The sequence below is a fragment of the Panthera pardus genome, unplaced genomic scaffold (genome assembly GCF_024362965.1).
Source record: "Panthera pardus isolate Hobbes unplaced genomic scaffold, ASM2436296v1 HiC_scaffold_27, whole genome shotgun sequence".
Taxonomy (NCBI): Eukaryota; Metazoa; Chordata; class Mammalia; order Carnivora; family Felidae; genus Panthera; species Panthera pardus.
In genome coordinates this window covers 71,667,936-71,683,331 of record NW_026526843.1, presented here as the reverse complement: position 1 = coordinate 71,683,331, position 15,396 = coordinate 71,667,936, and the positions used below count along the sequence as shown (strand labels likewise).

The 15,396-nt window shown below is 39.2% G+C and overlaps 1 pseudogene; it reads left to right on the top strand.

Moving 5' to 3' along the window:
• Positions 1-978: 978 nt before the first annotated feature.
• On the top strand, positions 979-2,871 carry LOC109254632 (RNA-binding protein EWS-like; annotated as a pseudogene).
• Positions 2,872-15,396: the final 12,525 nt, after the last annotated feature.

Here is a 15,396-nt window from a genome sequence, read left to right as displayed (position 1 = left end):
ATATATAAGTAACATGCCCGATGAAGAATTTAAAGCAACAATCATAAGGAAACTCACTAGACTTGAGAAAAAAGTGGAACACATGAAAGAGACCCTTAACACAGAGATAAGGAATAATGTAGCTTAGATAAAAGGCTCAAAAAACAGTGAAAAACACATTTGATGGAATGAACAGCAGGATGGAAGGAGCAGAGAAATGAATTAGTGAACTAGACACAGAGTAATGGAAAGTGATCAAGGTGAACAAAAGAGAGAAAAAAGAATTATGCAAAATAAGAATGGACTTGGGGAACTCAGTGACTCACTCAGATGTAACAATATATGTATTATAGGAGTCCCAGAAGAAGAAGAGAGAAAAAGGAACTGAAAATTTAGTTTAAGAAATAATATCTGAAAACTTGCCTAACCTGGGGAAGGAAACAGACATCCAGATCCAGGAGGCACAGAGAACTCCCATCAAAATCAACAAAAGCAAATCTACACCAAGACATTTTAATTAAGGTGTCAAAATATAATGATAAAGAAAAAAAATTAAAGCATAAATACAAAAGAAGACAGTAACTTAGAAGGGAAATCTATAAGGGTAGCAGGAGATTTTTCAACAGAAACTTGCCAAGCCAGAAGGGAATGCCATGATATATTCAGAGTGCTAAATGGGAAAAAACTACAGCCGAGAATACTCTATCTAGAAAGTCTGTCATTCAGAATAGGAGAGACAAAGAATTTTCCAGAGAAATAAAACCTAAAGGAGTTCTTGACCACTAAACCAGCCCAGCAAAAAATAATAAAGAGGATACTTTGAGTTGAAAGGAGACACCAAAAGTGACAGTATGAAGTTAGATAACACAAAAACAATAAAAATGAATGTTTCTGTAAAATAAGTCAAGGAACTCACAAAATAAAAGAATGGAAAATATGACACCATAGGAAAAGCTAGAAGGAGAAGGATGTAGAGAGAACAAGAAGGAAGAACAGAAAATGACATCCACGGATTATAGTACCTACAGCCAAGCTGCAGCCCAGCAGGGCTACGGTGCTTAAACTGCCCAGCTCACCCAATATATATACTGACTGCTGAAACATATGGGCAGTAAAGTTATGGAACCTATGGACAGCTCACTGATGTCATCTATACCCAGGCTCAGACTACTGTGACATATGCCAGACCACATATGCAACTTCTTATGGACAGTGTCCCACTGGTTATATTACTCCAACTGCCCCCCCAGGCATAGTCAGCCTGTCCAGGGTTATGGCACTGGTGTTTAGGATAACACCTCTGTTATGGTCACTACCACCCAGACCTTCTATGCAGCTCAGTCTGCATATGGCACTCAGCCTACTTACCCAGCCTATGAGCAGCAGCCAGAAACCACACTTGCAGGATTGTAGCAAACCTGCTAAAACTAGTCAACCTCAATATAGCACAACCATCCCAGCCTAGGATATGAACAGAGAAGCTACAGTTATCCCAGGTACCTGGGAGCTACCCAGGCAGCCAGTCATGGCACCACCATCTTATCCTCCTACCAGATATTCCTCTACACAGCCAACTAGTTATGAGAATAGCAGTTACTCTCAGCAGAACACGTATGGGCTGCAAGCAGATATGGACAGCAGGGTAGCTATGGTCAACAAAGCAGCTGTGGGCATCAGTCAGCCACTAGTTAACTACTGCTAAACTGGACCCTACAGTCAGTCTTAAAGTCAATATAGCCAACAGACCATCAGCTAAGGGCAGCAGAGTTCATTTCAATAGTACCACCCCAGTAGCATGGGTGTTTATAGGCAGGAGCCTGGAGAGTTTTCTGGACCAGGAGAGAACCAGACCATGAGTGGCCCTGATAGCTAGGGCAGGGTAAGAGAGTGATTTGATTATGGAGGCATGAGCAGAGGCAGACAGAGAAGAGAACATGGTGGAATGAATGTGCTGGACAGCAAGATGTCTTCAAAAAGCCTATGGACCCATGGAGGAAGGACAAGACCTTGATCTAGGCCCACTAGTAGATACAGATGTAGACTCTGATAATAGTGCAATTTTTCTGCAAGTTTTAAATGACAATGTGACTCTAGATGATCTGGCAAACTTATTTAAGTAGGTGTGGAGTTGTTAAGATGAATAAGGAAACCAGACAACCCATGATCCATATCTACTTGGACAAGGAAACAGGAAAGCCCAAAGCAATGCTACAGTATCCTACAAAGACCCACCAACTAGTGAGGAAATGTAAGGTTTCTCTTGCTCAGCAGAAACCTCCCATGAACAGCATGCAGGGTGGCATGCCTCTCTTGAGGGTAGAGGGACGCTGCTGCCACTCTGGGGAGGTCCGCAGGGCCCAGAAGGTCCTGAGGGCCCCATGGATAGCATGGGAGGCTGTGGAAGAAACAGAGGTGGCTTTCCTCCAAGAAGGCCCCAGGATTCTCAGACCCATCCAGAGGAGGAAACGTCCAGCACCATGCTGGAGACTGGCAGTTTTCCAATCTGGGTGTAAAAACCAGAACATTACCTGGAGAACAGGATTCAACCAATGTAAGGTCCTAAAGACTGAAGGCTTCCTTCTACCATCCTTTCCACTTCCAGGTAGCAACCATGGCACAGGCAGCCCTGGTGGCATGACTGGGAGGAATATGTGGCTTCATTGACCATGGTGGTCCAGGTGGAATGTTCAGAGGTGGCCAAGATGGCCAGGACATGGACTGAAGTGGGTTTGGTGCAGGAACATGAGGTGGCCCTGGTGGACCCATGGACCTTTGCTGGAACAGATGTGAAGAAGAAGAGGTGGGCATGGAGAACCTGGAAAAATGGAAAAAGGCAAGCAATATCAGAAACACAGAAACAGACCCTACAGAGACCCTGCAGAGCTGCATTGACTGTAAGACTTATTTTTTTAAACAGAAAATGTTTTAAATTTATGATGGCCACAACATTATGATTATTCCTTGTCTATACTTTAGTATTTTTCACCATTTGTGAAGAAACATTAAAGTAAGTTAAATAATAGTATGCAAAGTTTCCCCCCCTTCTTTTAAAGATAGTTGTTTAAGACTAAACAATGGGAACCCCCTGTGAGCATGCTCAGTATCATTGTGGAGAACCAAGAGGGCATCTAACTGTAACAATGTTAATGGTTGTCGTGTTTTTTTTTTACATAAAATTCCAAACGTTCATTAAAAAAAAATATGATAACATACACCTAAAACATGCAGAGAAGAAGAATAAATAATAGGTTCAAACTTAAATGACCATTAATGTAGACTGCTATGTGCAGAAGAAGCTATATACAAATCTAATGGTGCCCAGAAACCAAAGCCACTAATAAATATGCAAAGAATAAACAGAAAGAAATCCAAATATATCACTAAAGAAAACCAGGAAACAAAAACAAAGAATCCAAGAAAATCTTCACCAGCAATTACAACACAAACAACAAAATGTAAATAAGCACATATCTATCAATACTTTAAATGTAAATGAACTAAAAGCTCCAATCAAAAGACATAGGGTGATAGATTACATGCAAAAACAAGAGCCATCTATATAGTACCTATAAGATACTCATTTTAGACCTAAAGACACTTGCAAATTGCAAGCGAGGGGATGGACAAATATCTATCATGCAGGGGCGCCTGGGTGGCGCAGTCGGTTAAGCGTCCGACTTCAGCCAGGTCACGATCTCGCGGTCTGTGAGTTCGAGCCCCGCGTCAGGCTCTGGGCTGATGGCTCGGAGCCTGGAGCCTGTTTCCGATTCTGTGTCTCCCTCTCTCTCTGCCCCTCCCCCGTTCATGCTCTGTCTCTCTCTGTCCCAAAAAATAAATAAAAAACGTTGAAAAAAAATTAAAAAAAAAAATATCTATCATGCAAATAGATGTCAAAAGAAAGCCAGAGTAGCAATATTTATATCAGACAAAAAGATAATTTAAAACAAACAGTGTAACAAAAGACAAAGAAAAATATTATATGATAATAAGGGGGATAATCCAACAAGAAATATAACAATTATAAACATTTTTGCCCCAGTATAGGAGAATCCAAATACATAAAACATCTCATAATAAACATAATGGAACTGACTGATAATAATACAATAATGGGCTGGTCATCTAAACAAAATTAATAAGAAAACAATGGCTTTGAATTAAATAATGGAACAGATGGACATAAGAGATATATTACGAACATCACATTCTAAAACAGCAAAATTCACATACTTTTCAAACTTCTCAATTCTCCATAATTGATCACATATTAATCCATAAAGCAAGTCTTAATGAATTCAAGAAAATCAAAGTCATACCATGCATCTTTTCTGACCAAAGTGCTATGAAACTAGAAGTCAATCACAAGAAAAGATCTGGAAAGACCACAAATACGTGGAGGCTAAATAACATGCTATTAAACATTGAAATAACATACTACTAAACAAATGAAAACGAAAATATGAAAATACCATGGTCGAAGACCTTTGGGATGCATCAAAAGTGGTTCTAAGAGGGGAGTGTATAGCAATAAAGGCCTACATCAAGAAGCAAGAAAAATACCAAATAAATAACCTAACCTTACACCTAAAGAAGGTCGTAAAAAAACAACAAACAAAATGTAAAACAAGCAGAAGGAAATAGTAAATATTACAGCAGAAATAAATGATACCGAAAATAAATACAATAGAACACATCAATGAAACCAGGAGTGAGTTCTTTGAAAGTAAAATTGATAAACCTCTAGCTAGACATATCAAGAAAAGAAGAGAGAGGAATCAAATAAATAAAATCACAATGACAAAAGAGAAATAACAACTAAACCTACAGAAATACAAACAATTGTAAGTGAATATTATGAAAAACAATATGCCAACAAATTGTACAAACAGAAGAAATGTACCAATTCCTAGAAACATATCAACTACCAAAACTGAAACAGGAATAAATAGAAAATTTCAACAAACAATAACCAGCAAATAAATTGAATCAATAATCAAAAAAAGTCCCAAAAGATAAAAGTCCAGGAACAGATGGCTTCACAGGGAAATTCAACCAAACATTTAGATAAGAGTTAATAGTTATTCTTCTCAAACTATTCCAAAAAAAAAGCAAAAAGGAAGAAAAACTTCCAAATTCATTCTAGCAGGCCACTATTTTTCTGATACCAAAACCGGATAAATACACTAGTAAAAAAGAGAACTACATGACAATATCTATGATTAACTTAGATCAATAATCCTTAATATATACTATCAAACTGAATCCAAAAATATGTTACAAAAGTCATTCACCACAATCAAATGGGATTTATTCCTGGGTTGCAAGTGTGGTTCCATATTCAAAAATCAATCAGTGTGAAACATCAAATCAACAAGAGAAAGGATAAGAACCATGCGATCATTTTAACAGATGCAAAAAAAGCATTTGACAAAGTACAACATCCATTCGTATGAAAACCTTCAACAAAGTAGATTCAGAGAGAAATTACCTCAACATAATAAAGGACACATATGAAAAACCCACAGTGAACATCAAACTCAATGGGGAAAAACTGAGAGCTGTACCCCTAAGGTCAGGAACAAGACAAGTATGTCCAATCTCATCACTTTTATTCAACACAGTACTGGACAACAGAATGAAATAAACACAGACAACAAAATGAAATAAAAAGCATCCAAATTGGTAAGGAAGAAGTAAAACTCTCACTATTTGCATATGACCTGATACTATATGTAGAAAACGTGAAAGACTGCAACAAAAAAACATTTTTGAACTGCTAAAGAAATTGGATAAATTCACTGTATAGAAAATTAATGTGCAGAAGTCTGTTGCATTTCTATACACTAATAATGAAAGAACACAAACAGAATTTAAGAAAACAATCCCATTTACACTATTCACAACAGTAAATTCAAATGGACTAAAGATCTAAATATGAGTCCTGGAACCATAAAAACCCTAGAGAAGAACCTAGGTAGTAACCTTCTTGACATCAGCAGTATAAACTTCTTTCTAGATATGCCTCCTGAGGCAAGGGGAAGAATAGCAAAACAAAACAAAACAAAACAAAACAAAAAAAAACAAAAAAAAAACTATTGGGACTTCATCAAAATAAAAAGCTTCTGCACAGTGATGGAAACAATTAACAAAACTAAAAGGTATCCTATGGAATGGGAGAAGATATGTGTAAATGGCATACCTGAAAAAGGGTTAGTATCCAAAATATAGAAAGAACTTATAAAACTCCTCACGCAAAAACTAAAAAATCCAGTTAAAGAATGGGCAGAAGACATGAATAGACATTTTTGCAAAGAAGATACACAGATAACCAACAGACACATGAAAAGATTCTCAACATCACTGATCATCAGGGAAATACAAATCAAACCTATAATATCATTTCACACCTTCCAGAATGAATAAAATTAACAAGAAACAACAGGTTTTGGTGAGCATGTGGAGAAAAGTGAACCCTCTTACACTGTTGGTGGAATGCAAACTGATACAGCCACTCTGGAAAATAGTGTGGATGTTGCCCAAAAAGTTAAATATAGTACTAACCTATGATCCAGCATTTGCACTAGTAGGTACTACCAAAAGAATACAAAAACACTAATTTGAAGGGATACATGTACATTGATGTTTATAGCACCATTATCTACAAAAGCCAAATTATGGAAATAGCCCAAATGTACATCAATTGATGAATGGATAAAGAAGTGGCATAGATATAGGTAGATATAGATATAGATATAGATATTATGAGTAATAGTATATATTACTCATGCTACATTTTCTTTATTCATTCATCAATCCATGGACACTTGAGCTGTTTCCATAATTTGGCTTCTGTATATGCATGTATATGTATATGCATATATACAATGAAATATTATTCAGCCATAAAAAGGAATGAAATTTTGAAATTTGCAAGGGCATGAATGGAGTTAGAGAGTATAATGCTAAGTAAAATAAATCAGTCAATTACCATATGAATCCACTCATTTGTGGAATTTAAGAAATGAGCAAAGGGAAAAAGAGAGAAAGAAAACAAGTAACAGACTCTTAATTATAGAGAACAAAGAAAAGGTTCATGAGAGGGCAGGTGGGTAGGGGTATTGGTCAAATAGGTGATGAGGATTAAGGAGTGCATGTGTCATGATGACCACCAGGTGATAGGGATTTATTGAATCACTATACTGAAACTACTAAAATTGAAACTAATAAAACTGCATTTTAACCAGCTGTAATTTAAATTAAAATTTTAAAAAACAAGTAGAAAAGGAGGGAATGGATGAAATAGATAATGGGTAATAAGAGTACACTTATCTTGATGAGCACTGAGTAATGTATAGAATTGCTGAATAATTATACTGTACACCTGAAACCAATATAAAACTGTATGATAATTTCCTTCAATGAAAAATAGTCCTAGGATTCTAAAAAAAATAGCAAAAGTATGAAATGACCCCATGTCCATCTATTGATGAATTGATAAAAAAGATGTGGTATATAAGCACAATGGAATGTGACATTCTAGATGGGGTCTTGTAACAGGAAAGAACATTGCATAAAATCTAAGGAAATATGAATAAACTATGGACTTTAGTCAAAAACAATGTATCAGTATTTGTTCATTAATTGTAACAAATGTACCTTCCTAATGTAAGATGTTAATACTAACAGACTATAATAGGAACAAGATATATAGTAACTCTTTATACTATCTTAACAATTTTTCAGTAAATCTAAAACAGTTTTAAAAATAAAGTCCAGGGGAATCAGGGGGTATATGGGAAATCTCGGTACCTTCTTCTCAATCTTGCTGTGAAACTAAAATGCTCTTTAAAAAGTCTATTAATTAAAAAAAAATAAAGTCTATTAAAAATTAAGTTAACCTAAACCCACAAATGAGTCCTCCTCATTGAAACATATATGATGTGCCCAGATTTTCTAAAGGACAGTAAGGTACAGTGCCTATCCTAAAGGAACTTACAATAAAATGAAATAGAAACATGATCCATATAATATAAGCAGATTATGAAAAATTCTAGGTGTCCCCATATTTGAGAGATAATACGAGAGAACTGTGAGACACAGAATTCAATAATGCCTATACTTCTCGGAACCAGAATGAGACTAGCATCTTGGACAAGGGGAAGATAAAACTAATTAACTGATACCTATTAATACAAAACGAGGTAAAGAAAAGAAAGCTAACAAAAATGTGTCTTTGGAAGAGCAAAACTCAAGTTGTAAGTTATTTTTTTTTTTTTGCAAAGGGACTATAGCGTATCTCTAGAAAGTCTATTAGTACCTTTTGTCTTAGTCATCTTAATTGCCAAAGAAATACTTGTTATTTTTTAAATTATTTTATTATATTTTATTTTTATTACAGTGTAGTTAACATACAGTGTTATATTAGTTTCAGGCATACAATATAGTGATTCAACAACTTCATACATCACCTGGTGCTTATCACACCAAGTGCACTCAACCCCATCACCTATTGCAACCATCCCCATACTCCCTCACCTCTGGTAACCATCAGTTTGTCTCTATGGTTAAGAGTCTGCTTCTTGGTTTCTCTCTCTCTCTCTCTCTCTCTCTCTCTCTCTCTCTTTTTTGCTCATTTACTTTGATTCTTAAACTCCACATGTGAGTGAAATTATACAGTATTTGTCTTTCTCTGACTGATAGATTTTCTTTAGCATTATACTTCCTAGCTTCATTCATGCCATTGCAAATGGTAATTTTTCATTCTTCTTTATGACTGAATAATAATTACACACACACACACACACACACACACACACGTGTGTGTGTGTATATATATGTGTGTGTGTGTGTGTGTGTGTAAAATTATACACACACACACATATACGTACTACTTCTTCCTTATTCGTTCATCAATCGATGGACACTTTGGCTGCTTTCACAATTTGGCTATGGTAAATAATGCTTCAATAAACATAGGGGTATGTGTATCCCTCTGAATTAGTGTTTTTGTATTTTCTGGGTAAATTCCCAGTAGTGCGATTACTGGATTGTAGGGTAGTTCCATTTTTAACTTTGTAAGGAGCCTCCATACTGTTTTCCAGAGTGGCTGCACCAGTTTTTATTCCAGCCAACAGTTCCCCTTTCTCCATTGCTTGCCAACACGTGTTCCTGTGTTGTTGAATTTACCCATCTGACAAGTGTCAGCTTATATCTCATTGTATTTTCATTTGTATTTCCAAGATGAAGAGTGATTTTGAGTATCTTTTCATGTGTCTGTTGGCCATCTGTATGTCTTCTTTGGAAAAATGTCTATTTATGTCCTCTGCCCATTTTTAATTGGATTATTCATTTTTGGGGGGAATTGAATTTTATAAATTCTTTGTATATTTTGGAAACTAACCCTTTGTCAGAGGTCATTTGCAAATATCCTTTCCTATTCTGTAGGTAGCCTTTTAGTTTTGTTGTTTCCTTAACTGTGCAGAAGCTTTTTATTTTGATGAAGTCCCAATAGTTTATTTTTGCTTTTTCCCCTTGCCTCAGGAGACATATCTAGAAGGAAGTTGCTACTGTCAACGTCAAAGAGGTTATTGCCTGTGTTGTCCTCTATGACTTTTAAGATTTCAGGTCTCACATTTAGGTCTTTAATCCATTTTGAATTTATTTTTGTGTATGGTGTAATAAAGAGTTCCAATTTTATTCTTCTGCATGTAAATTACCAGTTTTCCCAACACCATTTTTTGAAGAGACTCTCCTTTTCCCATTGAGTATTCATTTCTGCTTTGTAGAATATTAATTGACCATATAATTGTGGGGGTATTTCTGAGCTTTCTATTTTGTTCCATTGATCATTATTTGTATTTTAGTGCTAGTACCATACTGTTTTTATTACTATAGTTTTGTGATATAGCTTAAAGTCTAGAATTGTGATATCTCCAGTTTTGATTTTCTTTTGCAAAATTATTTTGGCTATTCAGAGCATTTTGGGGTTCAAAAAATGTTAGGATTTTTTGTTCTAGTTATTTGAAAAATCCTCTTGGTATTTTGATAGGAATTACATTAAATTGATTGATTTAGGAAGCATAGACATTATAACAATATTTGTTTTTCCAGTCCATGAACATGGAATGCCTTTCATTTCTTTGTGTCATCTTCAATTTCTTTCATCAATGTTTCATAGCTTTCAGAATACAGATCTTTTACCTCTTTGATTAGGTATATTCCCAGGTATCTTATTTTGGGTATAGTTATAAATGGGATTGTTTTCTTAATTACTCTTCGTGCTTCTTCATTATTAGTGTATAGAAATGCAACAGACTTCTGCACATTGATTTTGTACCCTGTGACTTTACAGAATTCCTTTATTCTAGCAGTTTTTTTTTGGTGGAGTATTTCAGGGTTCTTTTATATACTATCATGTCATCTGCAAACAGTGAGAGTTTTTACTCCTTCCTTACTGATTTGGATGCTTTTTTATTTCTTTTTGTTATCTAATTGCTGTGGCTAGGACTTCCAGTATTAGGTTGACTAAAAGTGGTGACATTGGACATCTTTGTCTTGTTACTCACCTTACAGGGACAGCTCTCAGTTTTCTCCCACTGAGCATGATGTTCACTGTGGATTTTTCATATATGTCCTTTATTATGTTGAGATATGTTGACTCTAAACCTACTTTGTTGAGGGCTTTCACTATGAATGGATATTGTACTTTATCAAATGCTTTTTTGCATATATTGAAATGATCATGTGGTTTTATCCTTTATTCTATTAATGTGATGTATAACATTGATTTTCAAATATTGAACCACACTTACAACACAGGAATGAATTCCACTTGATCTTGGTGAATGATTCCTTTAATGTTTCATTGGATTTGGTTTGCTGGTATTTTATTGAGGATTTTTTGCATCTCTATTCTTCAAGGATATTGGCCTGTAGTTCTCTCATTTTAGTGGTCTTTAGCACGTGTTGATACAGGGTAATGCTAGCCTCATAGAATGAATTTAGAAATTTTCCTTTCTTTTCTATATTTTGGAATAGTTTCAGAAGAATAGGCATTAACTCATGTTTAAATGTTGCCCTTGAAGCCATCTGTTCCTGGACTTTGTTTGTTGGGAGTGTTTTGATTACTGATGCAATTTCTTTGCTGGCTATTGATTTGTTCAAATTTTCTATTTCTTCCGCTTTCAGTTTTGGTCATTTATATGTTTTTAGGAATTCATCAATTTCTTCTTGGTTGTGCAATTTGTTGGCATTGTAAGGGTTAAATTGTAGTGTAGGGTTAATGCTTAGCTTGAAAAATAACAGCTTTGTGTTGACATTGAAGGTTAAGAGATAACAGCCTTGCTTTACTCTTATAAATTACGCCTCATACTCTTGTAAATTAGGCTTCATCAATTAAGGAAGCAAAAGTTCAAAGAAAAGAGCATCAGAGGCAGGGTCAAGGAGATCCACTGGTTGCAACTTAGAGGCAGAAAGTCTAAAGTAAACACCTCATTAGGCAACTGTTTCTAACTCATCTGGAAATTGTTTCTTTGTTCTGTTCCCAGGTGATGATAAAACGATGTGATCGGTTATAAAAACTCTGTACCCCGGCTGTTCGGGGCCGCACTCTTATCAAGAGTGTTGGTCCCGATCGGTCGGCCTTGCCTCTCATTGTAATAAACTTTGTTGTGACTGTCACTGGTGCCCGTAGCATTCTGTTTCAGGAGTCGTGTGGATGCAACATTTGGTGCGTTGGCCGGGAAAGTTAAAGGTCTGAAACAGGGCCCTTTCTTGGATTGTTCCGCGGGAAAGTTAAAGGTCTGAAACAGGGCCCTTTCCTCGGATTGTTCCGCCAGAAAGTTAAAGGTCTGAAACAGGGCCCTTTCTGCGGATTGCTCCGCCGACCCCTGGGAAGAAGCTCGGGATTGGGAGAGGTAAGGAATTCTTGGGGCGCGCCATTTGGATGACTCAGGAGGGTCTGCTGGACGCGGCTATAGACCCAGAGTCAGGGATCCTACCGGGACGCTGGTGGACCCCATTTGGTTTGGTTTTTGTCAAGAAGGATCCTATTTTCAGGTGGCTGCCACGGCCTACTGGCCTAGAGATCTCAAATTTGTGTTTTCTTCGTGTCTTAATTGTTTTCTTCCTGTTGACTGTCTGTGCGTCCTTGTCAGTTCTGCCTATCTTTGTCATGGGTCAAAATCAGAGTACCCCCACCCCTCTGAGTCTCATACTAACCCATTTCCAGGACTATAGGAGAGCTGCCTCAGTTTTCAGCCTCCACGTTAAGAAGTCAGTCCTTCGAACTCTCTGCGAGGTGGAATGGACCAGCTTTCAGGTGGAATGGCCTCCACAGGGGACCTTTGACCTTACATTGATATATAAGGTTCATGATATTGTCTTTTCTAGGCACGAAGACCAAATCCCATATATTGGGGCATGGAGGACCCTCATCGAAAACCCTCCAGATTGGTTAAAACTTCTCCTTCCCCTTTCCCCTTGCCTCCCTAAAGTACAGGCTTTACCACTCAAAGGCAGCCCATCTAAAGCTCAAAATAAGAATCTTGACGGGACTAAGCGGCTGCCCCCTCTATCACCTGCACCAGAGGAAGAAGAAGAAACTTACCGCCCGCCGCCCTATAGTTCTCGCTCAAAAAATACAAGTCAGGATGCTTCAGATCAGGAGGCAAGCCCGAGTCAGGACACTCCCCTGAGCCCATCTCATACCCGGTCAGGGACTCCCTTTCATCCCCCTCCCACTGCCCTACCCCTTCGTCCAGGGCCACCCCTGCAGGGTGAAGTCCGACCCTTTATGACTTATGTACCCTTCTCCACTAGCGACCTTTATAATTGGAAGCTTCAAAACCCCTCGTTCTCAGAGAAACCCCAAACATTAATTTCTCTTCTTGAAACTATATTTGTGACCCATCAGCCAACCTGGGATGACTGCCAGCAGCTCTTGCAGGTTCTCTTCACCACTGAGGAGCGAGATAAGATACGTCGTGAGGCCCAGAAATTAGTGATGGGGCCAAATGGGCAACCCACCGTGGATCCTGCTGTGCTGGAGGAAGTTTTTCCTTCCTCGCATCCTGAGAATTGGGACCCAAACACCCCTCACGGTAGGCAATCATTAACCCTATTTCGCCAGACTCTACTGGGAGGTCTCCGAGCGGCCGCCCGCCGGCCCACAAACATGTCTAAGGTAACAGAAGTAATTCAGGGAGCTGAGGAAAGCCCCTCAGCCTTCTTAGAAAGGCTCATGGAGGCGTACCGCACCTTTACCCCTATTGACCCTGAGGCACCTGAAAATAGAAGGGCATTAAATCTGGCTTTTGTCTCACAGGCAGCCCCAGACATTCGGAAAAAGTTACAAAAATTAGATGGGTTTGAAGGAAAAAATTTATCTGAGTTAGTTGAAATAGCCCAAAAGGTTTTCAACAATAGGGATTCTCAGGAAGAAAGACAGACAAAAAAATTAAGCAGGGTGGTGGCAGCCGTCCTGGATGCCCGTGAGGGAAGAGGACCCAGAGCGCCCAAAGAATTCTGGTCTGAACAAAAGAAAAAAGATAAACAAAGGGTTAAAGTGTCACTGGGAAAAAATCAGTGTGCATATTGCAAACAAGAGGGACACTGGAAAAAGGATTGCCCCAACTTAGCCCAACGCAAAACTGGGCCACCCCAGGTATCTGTGATGGGAGTCGATTTCGACTGATGGGGCCGCGGCTCGGTGGCCCCTTCTGAGCCGTTGGTTACTGTTAATATAGGGGGCCAGCCTAAGACCTTCTTGGTGGACACTGGGGCAACCTTTTCAGTTTTAAAACAAGATCCTGGCCCCACCAGGCAAGGGGCAACCCTGGTGCAAGGAGCAACTGGGTCCCAGACTTGTAAATGGACCACTGAACGACAAGTAGATTTAGGCCGTAAAACTGTTACACATTCTTTCCTAATCATGCCTGAATGCCCCTACCCTGGATTACTAGGTAGAGACCTACTGCATAAACTAACGGCTTCTTTGAAATTCACTGAAGGGGGTATGCATATTAAAGTCGACCAGGATGGCCCAACAACGGTAATGGTGACTGTGCCACTTGGGGAAGAGGGCCTGCTCACTCCAGTGCCTAATGAAAATGTTCATGCAGTCGATCCCCTCCTTAAAAGCCTCCAGGCGGATTTTCCCCAGGTATGGGCTGAAACTAATCCACCTGGGCTGGCAATTCATCAAGCTCCCATAATAGTGGAACTTAAGGCATCCGCACTTCCGGTAAGACTAAAACAATATCCCGTGTCCCGGGAGGCTAGGCGGGGAATCGCTATTCACATCAAGCGTTTGCGCGACTCTGGCATTTTGATCCCATGCAAGTCGCCATGGAATACCCCGCTTCTTCCTGTCCGGAAGCCTAATTCATCCGATTTCCGGCCAGTTCAAGACCTAAGAGCAGTAAACGCCAGGGTAATGGACATTCATCCCACTGTACCCAACCCTTATACTCTCCTTAGTCTGCTTCCCCCTTCTCAGGTGTATTATACAGTTCTAGACTTAAAAGATGCCTTCTTTGCCATCCCGCTGGCCCCACAAAGCCAGCCACTATTTGCATTTGAATGGACTGATCCTGAAGAGGGAAAAGCCGGACAGCTCACCTGGACGCGACTCCCCCAGGGATTTAAAAATTCTCCTACTCTTTTTAATGAAGCCCTGCACCAAGATTTAGAGCCATTTCGGATTTCCAACCCACAGGTAACTCTATTGCAATATGTTGATGATATCTTGCTGGCGGCCCCTTCTCATTTAGAATGCCTGAATGCCACCAAAGGACTCTTGAGTCTTCTACAAAAACTGGGGTACCAAGTGTCAGCCAGAAAAGCACAGGTCTGTCGTACTGCAGTGACCTATCTAGGTTACAACCTTAAAAAAGGTAAGCGCTACCTTGGTGAACAAAGAATTCGGGCCATACTCGATATTCCTCAGCCTAAAACTCGCAAACAAGTCCGCGAGTTCCTTGGGGCGGCAGGCTACTGCAGACTATGGATACCTGGCTTTGCTGAACTGGCAGCCCCTTTGTATGCCACCCTCAAAGGGTCTCCAGAATCCTTCATGTGGGGAGAGACTCAAACCAAAGCCTTCCAAGCCTTACGAGATGCTCTCATGACCCCACCAGCCTTGGCCCTGCCAGATCCCACCAAGCCATTCCATTTGTTTGTAGCCGAAAAAGGGGGGGTAGCCAAGGGAGTTCTGACACAGCGCCTAGGACCTTGGCGCCGACCAGTGGCTTATTTATCAAAACGGCTGGATCCAGTTGCTTCCAGGTGGCCACCATGCATTCGACAAATTGCTGCCACTGCGCTTCTAGTTAAAGATGCAGACAAACTAACCTTAGGGCAAGCATTGTCTGTCATGGGGCCCCATGAAGTGGAAACTTTACTGCGGGCTCCCCCAGA